The 21873-nt window shown below is 47.7% G+C and overlaps 1 non-coding gene across 1 annotated transcript; it reads left to right on the forward strand.

The window, feature by feature from the left end:
• Window positions 1-3825: 3825 nt before the first annotated feature.
• On the forward strand, window positions 3826-3898 carry trnak-cuu. Its single transcript has one exon. It is a non-coding gene; the product is annotated as a tRNA-Lys (tRNA).
• The last annotated feature ends 17975 nt before the right edge of the window (window positions 3899-21873 follow it).

Consider the following 21873-nt stretch of genomic DNA (forward strand, 5'->3'; position numbering starts at 1 on the left):
CCGGCCTGTGTGTGGACTGGGCATGATCCTTTTGGGTCCAGTCTACGTAGTGTCTTCATTCTTCTGTGAATAAACCTTTCGTTCCTTCTTGTGAGGCCACTTCTGGTGAACTCAACATTAACCCTGTTAATAATTTCACATTGACTAGTTACCCTCAATGTTCAGTAATCACACATAAATTTCACCTTTACTGAAGGTTGGATATTAATTTCATCCTCATATGTTCCTTTGAATATATCTACCATTTATTTACAGGTCTCTGACTGACTGTATCCCAATCATACTGCTACATAAATTGGTGTTAACAATGGGCTATAATATCACAGAGGGTATTCTAATGCCATTTACAGTGTAAATAGCTGGAAACTTTGAAAAGATTCCTCCAAAAACTTATTAAAACATTGTCAACTGCCAGGCCGTTGTCTAATCAATCAACGTGTTTTACTTTCTATTATTACACCAAATTAACAGCTGGCCTATTAGTTTTGATGCTTCTTAAACGTCGTATGCAGATGTTTCACAAAACGACAAATGAAAATCCAACTACGTTGCACTCATTGATAGTTTTTCTCAAAAAATTCCAATAAATTAACGAGGCATGAAATGCGGCTTCAAAATCCATCTTTGTTATTGCTTCCTGTGCCAACTTTCAATGACTCTCAATTGCATCTTATACTCATTGAGTATTTACTCACTAAGGCTGGTCAATGATCCAACTTTGGTCTTGATTTTCACTGCAGCCGTTGCACAGTCACAAAGGGGAGATGGTGATGTAATGGTGCTAATGCAACTTACTGTACTCCAGAGGGTCAGTCTGATGCTCTGATATCAGGTGTTCAAATCCCACCATGGGCACTGGTAGAATTTAAATTCATTTGGTTAAATCTGGAATGGAAAGCAAGTCTGTGGAATGAATCACTGAATCCGAACAGAGCAGAAGGAGGCCGTTCGGCCCATCAAGTCTGCACTGACCCTTCAAAAGATGAATCTCCCATAACCTAACCTACACATCTTTGAACACGAAGGGGAAATTTATCATGGTCAATCCACCTAACCCGCACATCTTTGGACCGTGGGAGGAAATGGAGCGCCCGGAGGAAACCCACGCACACACGGGGAGAGCTTATAAACTCCACACAGACAATAACCCGAGGCCGTAATTGAACCCGGGACCCTGGCGCCTTGAGGCAGCAGTGCTAACCACTGTGCCGCCAAACCATGTCACCAATCACTGGTTGTTTCCAAAACCCATCTGGTTTACTAATGCCCTTTACGGAAGGAAATCGGCCATCCTTACCTGGTCTGGCCTCCATGTGACTCCGGATCCACAGCAATATGGTTGCCTAGGGTGGAGCATCTGAGCTAAAAGGAGAGACTGGATAGGCTTGGATTGTTTTCTTTAGCGCTGACAAGGCTGAGGGGGATATGATTGAGGTATGTTAGATTATGAGGGGTTTAGACAGGGGAAATATGAAGCAGCTGTTCCCCTTGGTTGAGGGATACATCAGCTTTAGGTTGAGGGGCAGGAGATTCCTAGAGGATTTGAGAAAAACATTTTTCACTCAGAGGCTGGTGAGAATTTGGAATGTACAGCCTGGGAAGGTAGTGGAGGCTGGAATCTCCTCACAATCTTTAAAAAGCACATGGACGAGCACTTGAAACACCGTCACATTCAAGGATAGGGGATTAGCGTGAGATTAGGGATAGTTATTGTTGGTGCAGGTGTGATGGGCCAAAGGGTCTGTTATGCGCTATCCAACTCTATAACTCTTAACTACCCTCTGAAATGGCCTTTCAAAGGGTAATGAGGGATTCACAACAAATGCTGACTTTTCCACTGATATCCCTATCCCATATACAGTTTTTTAAGCAAGTGTTTTGCAGAGTTAGGAATATCCCTGCCTCTGGAATCTCCACCTCAGATGCTCTGTCATTTAGCATATTCAAGACTGAGATGTATAGAAATTTGGACATTGAGGAATCAAAGTTTATGGGGATCGGGCAAGAAAGTGGAGTTGAGTTGAGTTAGAAGATCAACCAGACCTTATTAATGGTGGGGCTGTACTTCCTCCTCCTGGTCGTAATCCTTATGTTCTTCTCACTGCAATGTTGTCGCACCAGTGCAAAGTGAATCATTTTTCACTGATGGTACAGATGTAATATAAATGCAGCTCATAATTTCATGATTTGTATCTTCCTCCTTCTCTGAATATCAATTAACAACCACGATCTCCAGGGATTCAAATTCCCCAGTGTGCCATTTTGCAGTGTTCAAGCTAATATATTTGCATACAGTTCCTTTCTTTTACTTTAACAGAGGTGTTGACCCATTCACCCACGCACACACAGACACACAAACATACACACTCACACACATTAAAATTTATCAGCCGATAGATACAGCTAGATCTGCTGGGTGTTTATAGCAATTCTGTTCTTTAATCACTCAATCAATTACTTCGCTAAAATAGTGGTCACAGGGATTTTGTAACAGCATATTGCAAATAACATGCTGAGGAATTGTATCAGGTCTTTCAGTACATCCCCGAATTTAGGATTTGAAAATATTAGACATTGCTTTGTTAGTTATATTGGTTGGAATGCTCCGCCCTGTGATGCCAGAATCAGGGGCGGGATTCTCCCGCAATTGGCGCGTTGGCCCGACACCGGCGCCAAGAACGGCACGAACCACTCTAGCGTCGGGCCAACCGGAAGTTGCGGAATCCTCTGCACTTCCGGGGGCTAGGCCGGCGGCGGAGGGTTTGGCGCCCAGCCAGCTGGCACTGAAGGGCCGGCGCGTGTTGGCGCATGTATAGAACCGCCGGCATGTTTCCTGCACATGCGCAGTGGGCTTCTTCTCCTCGCCGGCCATGGCTGGGCCCTACACTGTCCGGCGCGGAAGGAAGGAGTGCCACCATGGCACAGGCCCGCCTGCAGATCGGTGGGCCCCGATCGCGGGCCAGGCCACCGTGGGGGCCCCCCCCCGGGGCCGGATAACCCTCCCCCCCCCTGAGGACTCCACTAGACAGCCTACCTGCCAGGTCCCGCTGTGAGGGACCATGTCTATTTCACGCCGGCGGGACTGGCCAGGAACTGACGGCTGCTCGGCCCATCGGGGCCCGGAGAATTGCCGGGGGGGGGGGGGGGCGCTGCCAACGGCCCCCGACTGGCGTGGCGTAAACGCCAACCCTTCCGAAAACCGGCGTCAGGGAATACGGCAGCCGGCATCACAGCGGGATTCACGCCACCTCCCGGGGATTCTCCGACCCCTAGCAGGTGCTGAACTGACCGCTAAGTTCCGATCCCCTAGCAGGTGCTGAACTGACCGCTAAGTTCTGACCCCCGAGCAGGTGCTGAACTGACCGCTAAGTTCCGACACCCTAGCAGGTGCTGGACTGACCGCTAGGTTCCGTCCCCCTAGCAGGTGCTGAACTGACCGCTAAATTCTGATACCGCCGCCCCCCCCCCCCCACCCACCCACCCCAGGTGCTGAACTGACCGCTAAATTCCAACCCCAGCTCCCAGTTGTTGGCGGTGCCACCTGGGCTCATTGGCAGTGCCAGGGCACCACCCTGCCCAAAGGGAATACAGCTGGAGGCCTCTGATCCCCTGGGATACTCCCACGAGTGCCATTCCGTCTTGTCCCTGTTTGTGGCGACCAGTGCTGAATGGCGCTCGCGCGAGTCCTCTGATGCAAAGGGGTTGAATCCCAAAGCTTCCGGAACCTCAGGAATCTGCATATTAGAGTGAGGCTTACTAGCTCGCTCAAATATGCAGATTTGCCAAAACATGATCTCACCCGGGCGGGATTCACATCGCAAAATAGCCCGGCTGGCTCATTCGGTAGAGGATGGGACTCTTAATCCCAGGGACGTGGGTTCGTGCCCCACGTTGGGCGCTTTAATTTTAGTGCAGCACGGTAGCACAAGGGATTAGCACTGTGGCTTCACAGCGTCAGGTCCCAGGTTCGATTCCCTGCTGGGTCACTGTCTGTGTGGAGTCTGCACATTTTCCCCGTGTCTGCGTGGGTTTCATTCGGGTGCTCCGGTTTCCTCCCACATTCCAAAGACGTGCGGGTTAGGTGGATTGGCCATGATAAATTGCCCTCAGTGACCAAAAAAGGTTAGGAGGGGTTACTGGGTTACGGGGATAGGGTGGAAGTGAGGGCTTAAGTGGGTTGGTGCAGACTCGATGGGCCGAATGGCCTCTTTCTGCACTGTATATTCTACGTCTATGTAAATCTCGCGAGATTGCGTTGGATATCGCGAGGCGTGGTGAGCCAGGAGGGTCTCCCGGGTTTCACCGGCCATGCTGCGCCACGGCAGCTGCTTTTCCGGTGGAGCGTGCCCAATGGATCACACCACTGTCCAATACTATTTCTTGCTGCTTCTTCTGTGAATATATATAGCCATCATGTTTTTTACCTTTCAACAAAACGTCAGGAACATTTATATTTACTTTGATCTTCATATTACGCTATTGAGTTGCCTTTTATGATTTTCTCCTGGAATTCTAATTTGATAACTATCATTTGATCCCAGCCATCCAAGTTCAGTCATAAGGAGGTACTGGCCTTCCACTCACTCAAACTTCCTGCAGTGAGCCCCAAAAGAGACATAGAAACATAGAAAAGAGGAGCAGGAGGGGGCCATTCAGCCCTTTGTTCCTGTTCCACCATTCATTACGATCATGGCTGATCACCCAATTCAGTAACCTTTTCCCGCTTTTCCTCTATCCTTGGATCCCTTTAGCTGCAAGAACTCTCTCTATCTCCTTCTTGAAAACATTCAGGGCCCGATCTATCGGCCTCGCCACTCCCGACTCAGGATGCGACAAGGCCGTTAAATCTCACGAGAGCCCTCTTGCAAGACCTAATGGCCTTGTTATGCCTCATGAGGTATAATGAGATCTCACAAGGCGACACGATTTGCATATTCAAGTGTGCAGTCAGACTCACTTGAATATGCCCACGCTGGAGTTACTCATTGGGCGGGATCCAACACCCGCAGCTCAGAGACCCTGGGCGAGTGCCATTTAACACTAATGTGGACCAAGTGAACCGGCATTAGTTGGGAGAAGGTGATCCCGGGCCTCTGGGTGGGCTGACTCTGGGCAGGGTGGTACCCAGGCAACCTTGATGTCACCCGGTCAACTTGGCAATGCCAGCCTGGCATTGTGGCAGTGCCACCTGGCCACCCTGGCATTTCCACCCAAGTGTCACCCTCGCATTGCCATGCCAGGCTGGGGCAAGGTGTCAGGGTGGCATCTTACCCAAGTCAGGGATCAGGCATAGGGTATCATGTCCTTATGAGGTGGGGTGCGAGAGGCTCGAGAACCCCCTCATTGATACGTTGGGGCATTTGGGGGGTTCTGTAGGCCCTGGTTGGGGGAGGCTCATAGATTTATAAATCACTTCCTGCACTGACTGGGATTAACTGCAGCCTGATTGGGGTGCTCCTCACTGAGGCCCAGAAATGAAGCAGAGTCCCAACTTATAGCGGGGCCATTCTCGGCGCAGCCAGCACTGGGAAACTCCAGGCTAAACCCGCCCAAAACAGGACTCTGTTTCGTTTCTGTTAAATTACGCCTACAATGTTTTGGCCTCAACTACTTTCTGTGGTAGTGAATTCCACAGGCTCACCACTCTCTGGGTGAAGAACATTCTCATCATCTCTGTCCTAAAATGGTTTGCCCCATTTATTTAGACTGTGACTGGGGCTCCCCACCCCCGGCGATTCTCCGCCCGGGATGGGCCGCACAGGCCGTAACAAAATATCCGAGTCTAACACAGCGGCACCTCGGCGTGGAAGGGTCTGGCGGGGCCTGTTGGGGGGGGGGGGGGGGGGGGGGGGGGGAGTCCGACACCTGCGGGGGCTCAGCTATGGCCTGGCTTGTGATCGAGGCCCCCCCAGTGATGGATCCCGCCAACCCCCACCAGGACGGCCACCGCAGTCGCGTCTCCAAGCTCCCGATGGGTGGAAGAATACGTGAACCACGCCGGCCCGGTGTGTGGGTCCGCCATGTTGTGCGGAGCCGGCGCAGCAGGCGGACGTCGGGCGCATGCGCGGACCCGACCCTGTTTTTTTGCGGGCGTGGGGACATAGCCCCATTATTGGAGAATCTCGCCCAAGGATTTGGAGTGGTGTTAGGGGCGGGATTCTCTCACACTGAGGCAAAGTTTTGACGCCGTCGTACACGCCATTGCATTTCCCGACGGCGTCAACATTTTTTTTTCTTTTTTTAAAAATAAATTTAGAATACCCAATTATTTTTTCCATTTAAGGGGCAATTTAGAGTGGCCAATCTACCTACCCTGCACATCTTTAGGTTGTGGGGGTGGGACCCACGCAGACACGGGGGGGAATGTGCAAATTTCACACGGACAGTGACCCAAGGCCGGGATTCGAACCCGGGTCCTCAGCGCCGTAGGCAGCAATGCTAACCACTGCGCCACTGTGCTGCGTCCGACGGCATCAACATGGCCTCAGGATCAGCAATTCTTGCCCCTACAGGGCAGTGGCATCGGCGCCAATGCGCGCATGCACAGTGGCTCCCTTCTCCGCGCGGAGGATCGTCGGGGGGGGGCACTGTAGAGCGGCCCCTGGCCGGCGCCACGCCGACCGCGCTGGCGCCAATGGCGCTGATTCTCCACTCTGCGGAGAATCTTGGCCCAGTGCCAGGGCGTCGGGGCACGGGGTGGCCTGGTGCGATTCGGGCCGGTCGCATGATTCTCCTGCCCCGCCCCGGGCTAAGAGAATCCCGCCCAAGGTTGGAATTCCAGAACTCCAAACTGATTGCACAGCGACCAATAGTGGAGCAATTTAAGTTGTGGATGCGCAAGAGGCCGGAATTGGAGGAGTTATGGGGCTGGAGGAATTTGCAGAGGTAAGGAGGGGCAATTAAAGCAATGGAGTGATGTCAAAAGAGAAATGAAAATTTTGAAATCAAAGCACAGCCAGATTTGGGAAATCAGTGTTGGTTTGCAAATACAGCAATGGTTTGTGAACAGGATTTGTTGGGGGATAGGAGATGGTGGCAGAGTTTCGGGTGACCTCAAGCTTATACATAGTGCAAGCTGGGTGACCAGTTAGGGAGCACTTGAATGGTCAAGTCTGAAGGTACTAGAGTTTCAGTAACAGCTGGGTTGAGGGAGGTGTGGAGATGGATGATGATGCTAGAATTGTATGTAAGGTAGCAAACCACAATTCAAGAGGAAGGTAGGGAATACGGTGACCCTAGAATGACTGAGGGATCGGAGGCTGACCCAGCGCTGGTGCCCAGGGGGCGAATAAAAAGTGGGCTCTCAGAAAGGCCCATTTGTGAGGTTGCTCTCCCATAGTGAAGTCCTTGTGCCTCGAGGAAATGTTATTGACTTGTCTGAAATGTTGTCCAACGTAAGCTGACCCTGGAATGGATGGCCCATCATGGGCCTTCTCTTTGTAATCACATTGCTGTTGTCTAATCACAGTGTGCTGCATTGATCACTGAAACCATAGAGTGGATTCATAAGGCACAGCCATGGAGATAGCATCGTTTTGTAACCGCTACCTGTGCAGCCATGAAGTTAGAAGCCAAGACTGGGTGAATGGATGAACAATGAACAGTCCATGGTCATTATCCATACATTTGCCCTCTTGTCTCCCATCTATCAGGATGCACCACACAACTGACCCTTGATCAAGACCCTCACACCGATACAGTGTCAAGGCAGTACAATGTAATTAAGAGGGAGTAAACTAATAGTGCTGTCATAGAGCACCGACTGCTACCTTAGAGTGACAGTCGCTACACCCATGGCACCAAGCATTTGTACAGAGCCAATTTCTCCAGCGCACCTCAACAGTGATGATGCAGTGAAAATGATTAATGCATTTAAGCGTACAGAAGTCAATGAGAGTATTGTAATCTGAATGAATTACCTTTTTATTGATGGAATATCACGCAGAGGAGATATGGGGGAAGGGTTGGGTTCAGATCCCTTACACTTTTCTGATCAGGATTTTTAGGTTTTAGTGGAAAGGTACAGAAGAGAACATTCCTGTACCTTGCCGGCTGGTGTGATGCACCTGCAACAACCAAGAAAACCTGGATTCAAATTGCAGCTGCAATGAGCGTAGCAAAGGCTATCAGCACTCATAGATTCAGCGTTGGTGAATCGCCAGTAGCAGGTGGTAATGGCCGTGCTAAAATCACACTGGCACATGATGGTAATGGTGAACGTCATGATGTCAATTCACTAAGCACAAGGGGTTGTTGGTGTGAGACGGCGTGTAATGATGGCATTGCACCATACAGGCAGAGTGAACCTTGTGAAACATAATACTACATATCACAGTGTGCTTTCACAGGGAGAAGAGCGAAAATTAAACAGATCTTTTTGTGTGTCACACTGTTGCCAGCTCTGCTCACTCACCCCCCCCCCCCCCGGGCCAAACCTTCCCTCGGGCATCAAGAGAATGAAGAGATATTCAAGGAGCAACGTCATAGCAGACTAGCTCACATTCTATAAGCTCACCATTATATATCAAGGTAATATGACACCATGCTATCATTGCAGTCGGAAAGGGTGAAAAACCCTAAGGTGACTAAGCACTTTGAAGGGATGAAGTGCACATGTAGATCGGTGGCACAGGGTGAACGTCACTTCACTAAAATGTAGGAGGAGGTGTCAGAGTAAGAGATGCCTGCGCACAGGCCCCCTCGGAGGAGGAAGAAAAGTCATGGTGAAGCTCCAGAGAGCAGGACCATGGAGAGTCATGAGTTAACGTTGGGGCACAGTATTTGGACAACCAGCAGTGTGGACATGTCTGGACATTTTGTGACAACACATTTGAACAATGCCTGAATATATTTGGCCTCCCAGTTCCTCTGCAAGTCGTCGCCTTCTCATCTTCCTTCCTTCGGGAAGCATCAGATTGGACCGTGGCTCACTCCTCCTTTTCATCTTCCTCATCCACTTCAGAAGGTGGAAATCTGGCCATGGTGTTGTTGTCATTGATTTACATGCCCCTCTGCTGTGCAATGTTGTGCATATGCAACACAACACGACTGTTCTTTTGTACCCTGGCCATCCAAAGAAAACCACAAATTTCATACAGGCTCCTCCCAGGTCTACTCTGTGCCCAACACATTTTAGGCACCTTTGAAACTAAAGCCTGATTTGAGTGGAGGAAGCTAATGCACAAACATTGGACTGGGCCCATTCCCACCCACATGAGAAATGGTATTCCGGGCATGACTTCAGGCACATCTTCCTCTTTCACTACAATGGCGAGCCTCTCCATCGCAGCAAAATCAGACCAACGCGTTGAATGATCCTAAGGCAACAAAATGAGGAGGCTGACAAAAGCAAGAATGATATTATGGAGTGGCAGTAGCCATTGCAGTTGAATCAGAAATGCAGGAGATGGCGTAGGTTTGCAGCCGATCAGTGATGTGGCTTGCAAAGCTCCATTAATGCAACTACCCGGAAGAATCTCGAACAGGGAATACGGTTCCGTTAATGGGACGAGTCATCTGCTATTGGTGAAGCTATTGCATTAAGGGAATGAGATTTTAGTCCCAGCTGCCAATCATGGCCTTCTCTGCTAAATTTCAAGCACTAAGCAGGACCTAGATAATTAATATTGGCTCTGCACAGTCAGTTTGAATGGTACTTTCTCCGTTTCCTGTGTTCATTACGCTCTTTGGTGTAATTTAAATTAGCTTTCGCTTGTTCTAAAAACCACAAGGAATTGTAACTGGAATTAATCATGGAATGCTATTTGGCTGACATATTTACTGCCAGAATGTCCTCTCATCAAGGTCTCAAGGGGTTGTCAATTAGACTGGCAGCCAGAATTACTGCTTGTGTTTAGTGCACAGTGAAAAACGCAAACTGACAGTAAATAGGTCAATGTTGTAATTACTGTCAAATTTTAGAGCAAAAATTATGGTTATAACACTATGTCTCAAATGCCAAGACGTAAATGAGCCCTTACTTTAGGTGTAGACAGAAGGGATACTGTCTCACTTGTTAAATTGGGCACGGCAGAGGCTGAATTTGCCTTATGTTGCCCCGAATATCTTTCTCACTTTACTGCCAACCCTTTAGCATTAGAATTCTGATTGTGACTGCTGCATTCTGCAGCTTAAGCTCTAATGAACTCCACTGTGTTGTGCACCTTAGCACATTGGTTAATCTCTTGAATTATTCTTAACTGTTTGATTCTGTCTCATGATGACATCAGAAGTGTAGACAAAAGTGATTTATCGAAACTAACGTTAAAAATTAACTCTTCTAACTGATTTTAAAAATCGGACTACATTCCATGGTTCTTTATGTTATTCTCAGAAGGCAGGTTTTTCCTTTCGAGCTTGGAGAGCAGAGAACCTCACGGATTGCCTCTAATCATTTAGTTATAGTATTAAAAATTATATTTTCCTGTCGAGATGTTCCTATCTGTAGGTTTTTCTTATAAAGGGAATCGGTATTCTCCATTTCTCATTTTCCTGTTGTTACTGGGTTCCCTGAATTGTAAAGGTAACCAAAATGACACTATTGGGGCTGTAGAAAGTTGCCGACCCATCCACTACTTAATTATTCATTTCTTATGGGAAACGTGTTTAAAATTTCAATCCAGCTCATTCAATTGTATAACTATTAAAGACATCTACAGGGTAGAGTATGAGCAATCTATCGAGATGCTCCTGCATTGGATCCTAATTAGCGCTTTCACTTAGAATTATATCAGGAGCATAGAAAAACGTCTAGTATATAATGCAGTAGGTTGGATTGAAGTGGATTATAATCCTACCACCTTTCTGGGATCATTCTGGATCAGGTGTACTCCTTCGATGGTCACTCTCACCTAAGGTTGAGAAAGGCAGGCCTCTTAGTGACTTAACTGAAGAACTGATCTAATTCTCCCCAGTGGAAAGAAATCAGCAGAGAATATTACCATCCTCCAGCCAGCCACTTCGCAAGTTCTGGCTAGATTATAATAACCTGGAAATTCTAAGCGTCCAGGAATTTCTCCTCAACAATGTAAGTCTCCACTGAAGAGTGTACGGAGATGGGTTCACAAGTTTGGATGCAAAAAACTGTATTGGACAACATATTTTCGAAATCATATAAAGGCTTATTAAAGACTAAAATTCACTTTTGTTACTAATTCAACATCGACAGTTCCATAAAAGGTAATCCAAGTCTTAAGCCTAAATATTAGAAATGTAGACATGGAATCATTACAGTGCAGAAGGAGGCCATTCGGCCCATTGAGTCTGCACTAACCCACTGAAACAGTGCCCAACCAAGGCCCACACTCCTGCCCTACCTCCGTAACCCCATAACCCCACCTAAACTGTACATCCTTGGACTGTAAGAGGAAACCGGAGCACCCAGAGGAATCCCACACAGCCATGGGGAGAATGTAGAAACTCCATACAGTCACCCAAGGCCAGAATTGAACCTGGTTCCATGTCGCTGTGAGGCAGCAGTGCTAACCACCGTGCCACGCCAAATATAGCAGTGATATTTAATTCACCAATCGTCGATAGTCAGTGTGTAGAAACCTACCAAGTCTAGTAAGGATATCCAATTTAAAAAAAAATCTTTCTTGGGATATATGCATTGCTGACAAGCCCATTCCTAAGACATTTAACAGTACTGTGGGTCCGGAGTCCGGAATCACACGTAGACCAGACCAGTTAAGGATGTCAGATTTCATTCCCTAAAGGACATTAGCAAGCCAGGTGGGTTTTTACAAGAATCGATGATAATTTCATGGTCGCTAGCTTGATGGTCTAGATTCATTAATTTAATTCAAATCCCACCAGTTGCCATGGTGGGATTTGAACACATGGCGACAGAGTCATGGTCACTGGATTACTCGTCCAGCGACAATAACAATACTCCACCGTCTCTCCCACCATCTATCATTGCTACACCTCAGCAGCTCCCTTTAAATTGAGAGACATTAGAGTGAATCCAATGAATCTAAAAGCCTTGCTGTGTGGTACCAATATTTATCCCAGAAGCAGCAGAAAGGCTGTTGAACACACAGACAGGGCAACATCCTTTCTTCTTGTCAATGTGGTTCGAACATACTGGACACTGGGAGGTGCAGATGGTGATCAATTCCTTCCAACACCTCGCTCCCAAACAAATTATTTCAGGTCATCCTTAAGATTATTCATTGTTAGATTGTAGCAGCTTACAATTTATCAATGCCTTGCTGAGGTGATGTAAAGGCCAGGTTCCCATTTTTCAAAATTGTCTTGTGTTAAAAGATATACAGAAAGATGTTGCCGTACAATATGCCCGGTTTATAAACTTTTTAAACCTTATTCATTTGTTCAGCGGGTGAGCTTGGCTTTTAATTTGAGCTCTGCTTTTATTTATAATTGGAGAATCACGATTGCAATCTTATAACTCCTATATGTACAGCTGGATTCTCTTATAATTCTGTATTTATAGCCGGATCCCTTCACAGGACATTTACCCTGAGGACTGGGTTCAAATCTGATGGCATGGAATTCACCTGTCTCTTAGTTGTAAGGGTCCCACTTCTGATCATTTTCTTTGTCATAATAGATTAAATAAATTTACTTTAGTTATACGGAGAGAGTAGATGTAGCACAGTGGTTAGCACTGTTGCTTCACAGCGCCAGGGTCCCAGACTCGATTCCAGGCTTGGGTCACAGTCTGTGCGACTCACGCAGCTCCAGCTGCCGATACCGGTGTCATAGCCAGCGCCATAGGTCTGCGCATACGCGCTACTGTCGGCGGGAATATGCGCATGTGCGTTACGCCCGGCATGAACCCGTGCATGCACGGCAGTTATCTTCTCCGCGCAGGCCCCGACACAACATGGAGGAGAGCTACAGGACCGACGCGGAGTAACGTAGGAACCCACCAGGACAAGCCAGCCTGCCGATAGGTAGGCCCCAATCGCGGGCCAGGCCACGGTGGAGGCCCCCTCCCCCAGTGTCGGATTCCCCCTTCCCCCACCAGGTCGCACCTGCAGGAAGAACGCTGAGGTCCTGCTGGGTAGGACCTCATGTGAACGGCGCCAGCGGGACGCGTCCTATCTCGGTGACCACTTGGCCCATCGCGCACGGAGAATCGCCGGGGGGGGCCGCACAGACCGGCCCCCGACCGGCTCCGCACCAACTGTGCAGTCGCCTGCAGCGTGCGTAAATCACCCCGCCCCCCCCCCACCCCGGCGATTCTCCGTCCTGGCCCGGGGACGGAGAATCACGCCCCCCATGTTCAATGGCAGGAGTGTCAGTAACCGAAGGTCACAAACTTCGTCTGATTGGCAAAATCCAGAAGGAAAATTGGAGAATATTTTTTATGCAGTGACTTGTCATGGTTTAGAATTCACTTGCTGAAAGGAAAGGTGGAAGCAGGTACCACAGTAACTGGGCTATGAAGAAAGAGCAGAAGAAGAAGATTAATCAGCTGGCACATCCAAAGACCTGATATATGGACACAATGGGTCCAATGACCCCTTCGGTACCATGTGATGCTCTAAAATAACAAATAAATCAACAGTTCTGCCATCCCAGGAATCAGCCTAGCAAACTTCGCTGCACTTCCTCCACAGCAAGAACATATTTTCTCAGATAAGGACACCAAAGTTGCACACAATTCTCCAGATGTGGCCTCGCCAATGCCGTATACATTTCCAGTTAATTTTCCGAATGTTTCCAGTCAAAGCATGCGGTGATGCACTCAGGCGACATTTTAGAACTTAAAAAAAAATTTGCTTTGAAAGATATGGGCTAAAATGTTCTGGCTGTTTAGATTCCTGTTTTTGCCGGCAGCCACACCCTGCCTGCGGGTTTCCCGGCAGCTAGGGGTGGTTTCAATGCAAATCACATTGACAACTGGCGGGAGTAGAAAATCTCACCACCAGCAATTGGCTTTCCGCCAAGAAACACAAGGGCCTGGATTCTCCGATTGTGAGGCTATATGCTCACGTCAGCGTGGGAACGGTGGCATTTTACGCCCGAAGATTCGGCACAAAACGGCCACCAATCTTCCATTTGGCTGGGGGCTAGCAGCCGAGCAGCATAGAGTACCTGGCTGTAGCTGCCGGTACGGCCTGGAGAATTGCCGGGTCCGTGGCCATGCATATGCAGGGTGGGGTCTGCAGCGGCTGCCCCGCGCACATGACGCCGGCCGTGCGCGGATCCGGCCTCTGAAATTGTGCCCCCCTTTGGCTGGCTCCCGAGCCCTGGACCACACCTCAACAGTGCCCCCAGCCCCTGACATAGTCCTTCCTGCCCGCGGATCGGCCTTCCCCCGACTGTGGCGGCGCCGGATTGAGTCCGCAACCACCACGCAGAGTTCCCGATGGGTGGGACCAGGAGAGACCCATGCTGCCGGGAACTCGGCCGGTCGGGGGCAGAGCATCGGGTGTGGGCCTCAGGTTGTGTCCTGAGGCCGTCGACACGGCGTGCGCCGTAATCCGCGAGCACACCGTTTTGGAGGGGGCGATGCATCGCGAAAGCAGCGCAGCCCCCAATTTGGTTGGAATCGGGAATTCTCCGGCTGATCGCCAAACACGATTTTGGCGTCGGCAACCAGAGAATCCCGCCCAGAGTTTGGGGACCGAAGAATCCAGCCAATAATAATTGGCATGTTAGCTTCTTTTTCACTTCTTAAATGCTACTCTCAGTTATAATAATGCCTTAAAGATAGCAGCACAATGATGACGTTCAACATCAGGAACTCCATTAAAATAAATTTAATTCTGACCTCTCCATCTGATAAGCCCTCCATTACATTATCCATTCACATCAGCGCGAGGGCACACTTATGTGAATTACGACTGGTCTTCCAGCACTATTATCTGAAGGGCAGACCCACAAAGGAGCACAGGTGAGTACATTGCTCGGGGGGGGGGGGGGGGGGGGGGGGGGAAGGGTCATGCCCATGCAATGCCTTGGGGGCAGTCGTGTAGTTGGGAGGGGTTCGTTTTTTTACTTTTTTGTATTGGTGTGATTTTTCAAATGAGAGTTCTGATCTTTAGAAAACTAAATTGCTGATGGGGCAGGCTCTGATTGATGTCGTGGGACCCACCCCTTCCAACTTCTTTTCCAGCTTGTGAACAATACAGCAGAGAAACTCTTCGGAAAAATTTAAAAAAATCTTCCCCATTGATTTATTCCAATTGCTACAATTTATAGATTTTCCAGCCCATCCATAGGACCATCGAATCATCCACAATAACCGCATTTGTCCCTGTGTTTGTTTCTCCTTTCTTTTAAATAAAATTACAATTTCACCTCCTAAAGTTAAAATTGGTTTCCTTCCCTTCATGGAATGCAACTGGACCTGATGGCTTAATTTCTATTTTAGTCAAGTTTTTTTTCACGCAAAAGTTTCAAATTCTGTGTCTTCTGTTATGAAAACAAAGGTTGTTTTAAGGGATTTATATTTGTATTGATAAACATCAGCAATAAACTTTAGTTTGAAATGGTTTTAATATATCGTTCCTGTGCCTGTTCCTGTACCTATAGTTATATTCATGTTGGACAAAGGTATTTGTATGTGAGTGTTGCCTGTGTTTCTATTGTGCTTAGGGTGGGCTGCGGCATGAAGAATAAATAAACCTGCAGTGGTTGCTTAGCAACTGCGGCATTGTAAGGAAACTTTTAAGTTTTACTTTTTGCTGAATTTTCAAGCAGTTGGAGAGGAGGTAGTGAGAAACAAGGAAGCTCTCACAGCTCTGCTAGAATTAGTTGTATTAGCAGCTGAGAGAGGGAACATCTTTCTCAGCTTTGCTAGAAGAAAAACCATACTATGGTATAATGTTTAAGGAAACAAGTGCAGAGATCTGCAGGTCTCTGGCACTGAGTCTGGCTCTGGGGCTCAGAAGGGAAGGGGGGAGCATAGAAAAACAATAGTAATAGGAGATTCAATGGTTAGGGCAATGGATAGGAGATTCTGTGGTCGCGAGCGAGACTCCCGGAAGGTATGTTACCTCCCGGGTGCCTGGGATAGGGATGTCTCGGATTGTGTCTTCAGGATCCTGAAGGGGAGGGTGAGAAGCCAGAAGTCGTGGTGCACATTGGTACCAATGACGTAGGTAGGGCAAGGGGTGTGGAGGTAATAAACAAGTTTAGGGAGTTAGGCTGGAAGTTAAAGGCCAGGACAGACAGAGTTGTCATCTCTGGTTTGTTGCCGGTGCCACGTGATAGCGAGGCTAGGAATAGGGAGAGAGTGCAGTTGAACACGTGGCTGCAGGAATGGTGTAGGAGGGAGGGCTTCAGGTATTTGGATAATTGGAGCGCATTCTGGGGAAGGTGGGACCTGTACAAGCAGGATGGGTTGCATCTGAACCAGAGGGGCACCAATATCCTGGGGGAGAGGTTTTCTAGTACTCTTCGGAAGGGTTTAAACTAATTTGGCAGGGGAATGGGAACCGGATTTGTAGTTCAGCAACTAAGGAAGCCGATATTCAGGACGCCAAAGTACGTAGTGATAGAGTGGGGAAGGTAATACTGACAAAGGAGAGTACTTGCAGGAAAGGAGATGGGTTGAAGTGTGTATACTTCAATGCAAGAAGCATCAGGAATAAGGTGGGTGAACTTAAGGCATTGATCGGTACTTGGGACTACGATATGGTGGCCATCACGGAAACTTGGATAGAAGAGGGCCAGAAATGGTTGTTGGAGGTCCCTGGTTATAGATGTTTCAACAAAATTAGGGAGGATTGTAAAAGAGGTGGGGGGGGGGGGGGGGTGGCATTGTTAATTAGAGATAGTATAACAGCTGCAGAAAGGCAGTTCGAGGGGGATCTGCCTACTGAGGTAATATGGGTTGAAGTCAGAAATAGGAAAGGAGCAGTCACCTTGTTGTGAGTTTTCTATAGGCCCCCTAATAGCAGCAGAGATGTGGAGGAACAGATTGGGAAACAGATTTTGGAAAGGTGCAGAAGTCACAGGGTAATTGTCATGGGTGACTTCAACTTCCCAAACATTGAGTGGAAACTCTTTAGATCAAATAGTTTGGATGGGGTAGTGTTTGTGCAGTATGTCCAGGAAGCTTTTCTAACACAGTGTGTGATTGTCCGACCAGAGGGGAGGCCATATTGGATTTGGTACTTGGCAATGAACCAGGGCAGGTGATAGATTTGTTAGTGGGTGAGCATTTTGGAGGTAGTGACCACAATTCTGTGACTTTCACTTTCGTAATGGAGAGGGATAAGTGCGTGCAACAGGGCAAGGTTTACAATTGGGGGAGGGTAAATACAATGCTGTCAGACAAGAATTGAAGTGCATAAGTTGGGAACATAGGCTGTCAGGGAAGGACACAAGTGAAATGTGGAACTTGTTCAAGGAACAGGTACTGCGAGTTTTTGATATGTATGTCCCTGTCAGGCAGGGAAGAGATGGTCGAGTGAGGGAACCATGGTTGACAAGAGAGGTTGAATGTCTTGTTAAGAGGAAGAAGGAGACTTATGTAAGGCTGAAGAAACAAGGTTCAGACAGGGTGCTGGAGGGATACAAGACAGCCAGGAGGATACTGAAGAAAGGGATTAGGAAAGCTAAGAGAGGGCATGAGAAATCTTTGGCGGGTAGATATAGATATAGAACAGTACAGCACAGAACAGGCCCTCCGGCCCTCGATGTTGTGCCGAGCAATGATCACCCTACCTAAACCCACGTAACCCGTATACCTGTAACCCAACAATCCCCCCATTAACCTTACACTACGGGCAATTTAGCATGGCCAAACCACCTAACCCGCACATCTTTGGACTGTGGGAGGAAACCAGAGCACCCGGAGGAAACCCACGCAGACACGGGGAGGACGTGCAGACTCCACACAGACAGTGACCCAGCCGGGAATCGAACCTGGGACCCTGGAGCTGTGAAGCATTGATGCTAACCACCATGCTACCGTGAGGCCCAAAATATTTTAACATTTTGCTATTGTCCATGGTGGGATTTGAACCTGAGTCGCCAGAGAATTACCCCTGGTCTGTGGATTACTAATACAGTGACAACGCCACAACACCACCACTCAATAGAATTCAGACTCCACCACCGGCCCTGGTGGGATTCGAACCAGGTCCCCAGAGCCCTGACTTGCTGGATTATTAGTCCAGTGACAAATCCACTACACCACCACCTCCCTGTTAGGATCAAGGAAAACCCCAAGGCCTTTTACACATATGTGAGAAATATGAGAATGACTAGAGCAAGGGTAGGTACGATCAAGGACAGTAGCGGGAGATTGTGTATTGAGTCTGAAGAGATAGGAGAGGTCTTGAACAAGTATTTTTCTTCAGTATTTACAAACGAGAGGGGCCATATTGTTGGAGAGGACAGTGTGAAACAGACTGGTAAGCTCGAGGAGATACTTGTTAGGAAGGAAGATGTGTTGGGCATTTTGAAAAACTTGAGGATAGACAAGTCCCCCGGGCCTGATGGGATATGTCCAAGGATTCTATGGGAAGCAAGAAATGAAATTGCAGAGCCGTTGGCAATGATCTTTTCATCCTCGCTGTCAACACGGGTGGTACCAGAGGATTGGAGAGTGGCGAATGTCGTGCCCCTGTTCAAAAAAGGGAATAGGGATAACCCTGGGAATTACAGGCCAATTAGTCTTACTTCGGTGGTAGGCAAAGTAGTGGAAAGGGTACTGAGGGATAGGATTTCTGAGCATCTGGAAAGACACTGCTTGATTAGGGATAGTCAGCACGGATTTGTGAGGGGTAGGTCTTGCCTTACAAGTCTTATTGACTTCTTTGAGGAGGTAACCTAGCATGTGGATGAAGGTAAAGCAGTGGATGTAGTGTACATGGATTTTAGTAAGGCATTTGATAAGGTTCCCCATGGTAGGCTTATGCAGAAAGTAAGGAGGCATGGGATAGTGGGAAATTTGGCCAGTTGGATAACGAACTGGCTAACCAATAGAAGTCAGAGAGTGGTGGTGGATGGCAAATATTCAGCCTGGAGCCCAGTTACCAGTGGCGTACCGCAGGGATCAGTTCTGGGTCCTCTGCTGTTTGTGATTTTCATTAACGACTTGGATGAGGGAGTTGAAGGGTGTGTCAGTAAATTTGCAGATGGTACGAAGATTGGTGGAGTTGTGGATAGTGAGGAGGGCTGTTGTCGGCTTCAAAGAGATATAGATAGGATGCAGAGCTGGGCTGAGAAGTGGCAGATGGAGTTTAACCCTGACAAGTGTGAGGTTGTCCATTTCGGAAGGACAGATGAATGCAGAATACAGGGTTAACGGTAGGGTTCTTGGCAATGTAGAGGAGCAGAGAGATCTTGGGGTCTATGTGCATAGATCTTTTAAAGTTGCCACTCAAGTGGATAGAGCTGTGAAGAAGGCCTATGGTGTGCTAGCGTTCATTAGCAGAGGGATTGAATTTAAGAGCCATGAGGTGATGATGCAGCTGTAGAAAACCTTGGTCAGGCCACATTTGGAGTACTGTGTACAGTTCTGGTCACCTCATTTTAGGAAGGATGTGGAAGCTTTGGAAAAGGTGCAAAGGAGATTTACCAGGATATTGCCTGGAATGGAGAGTAGGTCTTACGAGGAAAGGTTGAGGGTGCTAGGCCTTTTCTCATTAGAACGGAGAAGGATGAGGGGTGACTTGATAGAGGTTTATAAGATGATCAGGGGAACAGATAGAGTAGACATGCAGAGACTTTTTCCCCGGATGGAACAAACCATTACAAGGGGACATAAATTTAAGGTAAATGGTGGAAGATATAGGAGGGATGTCAGAGGTAGGGTCTTTACCCAGCGAGTAGTGGGGGCATGGAATGCACTGCCTGTGGAAGTAGTTGAGTCGGAAACGTTAGGGAGCTTCAAGCGGCTATTGGATAGGTACATGGATGAGGGTAGAGCAATGGAGTGTAGATTAATTTCTTCTTAAGGGCAGCACGGTAGCATTGTGGATAGCACAATTGCTTCACAGCTCCAGGGTCCCAAGTTCGATTTCGACTTGGGTCACTGTCTGTGTGGAGTCTGCACATCCTCCCCATGTGTGCGTGGGTTTCCCCCGGGTATTCCGGTTTCCTCCCACAGTCCAAAGATGTGCAGGTTGGGTGGATTGGCCATGATAAATTCCCCTCAGTATCCAAAATGCTATGATTAACCTAGGACAAAATTTCAGCACAACATCGTGGGCTGAAGGGTCTGTTCTGTGCTGTATTTCTCTATATCTATATATCTAGAAGTGAGCTCAGGTAATTGGAGAAATGAAGGGATGTTTCAAAGAAGTCTGAGGTTAAAGGTGCTGGATCAGAGCACTGCTAGGTAAAGACAGAGCTGAGAAGAAGGCTGAGATACCAAAAAGGTATCTGAAGTGATTTTCACATCTGTGAGAACATGAGTTGAAGTAATTATGGAAATCAATGGCTGGATCTCGTGGTTTGTGTAAGGGCAATTAAATCAAAGGAAACCTAAAAGGCGGCAGTATAAAACTCTGGACTGGCTTCGCCGTTAAAGTGGAGTAGAAGCTTGGGTCAAAAGATTCATTTTTAAAACCTGGACTGGATTTTGGAATGCAATTGGAGTTTGGGAACACACATGTGATAATCGTCTGAGGGTAGTCTGAGGAGATATCCACTGACACTAACTTGAGTTCAGAGGGGAGAGTATATTAGCCCATCTTGGGTGCATAAATGGGACTTCATAATAATTGGACCATTGTAGATTAAGATGTACTTTGTAACCCATGTTAACCCTAAAATCTATGTTTAACTCTAAAGATACGTGAAGGAGTATTGTGCCCGTATGCAATTCTTTTTCACTAATTAGCTGTCCTGAGAATGTTCCTCCACGTTTTATATAAAAATAATGAAAAGTTACGGGGATTCACCAGCCCTCCAGCGGTGTTTCCCAGCACGGCACGCCCCTGCTGGCAGCGGGATTCTCCGTTCGCACAGCCGGCCAATGGGTTTCCTCATTGTGGCAACCCAAGCCGCCAGGAAACCCATGAGCATCGGTGCACTGCCGGCAGACAAGAGGGTCCCGCCAATGGAGAATTCCGCTGACGGTCTTTTGAGCTCAGGTTCCATTGTGGGACACTCCCCGCCCAGTTTTAACAGCCGTAACACTTCTATACAAAGCAATCTCTATCCTGCAAACAGAAATTTCACACTCCTATCATAACTGGATCTCTTTATCCATGACTTAATCTGCAGCTAAATTTGCAACTAATGATGCAAATGAGGCGGCCCAGGAAATTCGAGTGCATTTTACCATTCAGGCAGAATGAACACTTTTTAACCATTGAGACATCAATTGCATCAGGAGAGAAATAACTCAAGAATATAAGAAAAAGGAGCAGGAGTAGACCACTTAGGTCTTCGAGGCTGCTCTCCCTTTCAATAAGATGATGATGAATACCTCTGTAATGATATGTAGATAGACATGTCACTAAAGGGTGAATCACAACACCTCGCTGTGGCATGACCACTGGAGGGCATTACAAGACTCACTACATACAAAGGCTCTCTCCCTCTTTCCAGCAGGAGTTAGTAGAGAAGAGCAGTGTAGTAGAGGATCTCAGCCTCACCACCTCGGTACAGTTTTTACAATTAGTTATCCTTACTTTATTGCTAGGATTAGATCAGTGGAGGGTCAAACTCATTTATTTGTTTTATCATTACTTAATAAATTCTTTCAGTTTACTTTGAAGACTCGAGTGTTCTTCAACATCATCTACAGTTAGTAACGACACATATTACTTCAACCCAGTAATATAATAAAACTCAACTCCACATTTGTCTTGATTCCCTCTGCATCGAAAATAATCTGCCTGCACTCAATGGCCGTGCTTCCACAGCTCTCTGGGGATAGGGAATTACATAGATTCACAAGTCTGAGTGGAGAAATTTCTCCTTATCTCAGGA

This window comes from Scyliorhinus canicula, chromosome 10 (genome assembly GCF_902713615.1).
Source record: "Scyliorhinus canicula chromosome 10, sScyCan1.1, whole genome shotgun sequence".
NCBI classification, from domain to species: domain Eukaryota; kingdom Metazoa; phylum Chordata; class Chondrichthyes; order Carcharhiniformes; family Scyliorhinidae; genus Scyliorhinus; species Scyliorhinus canicula.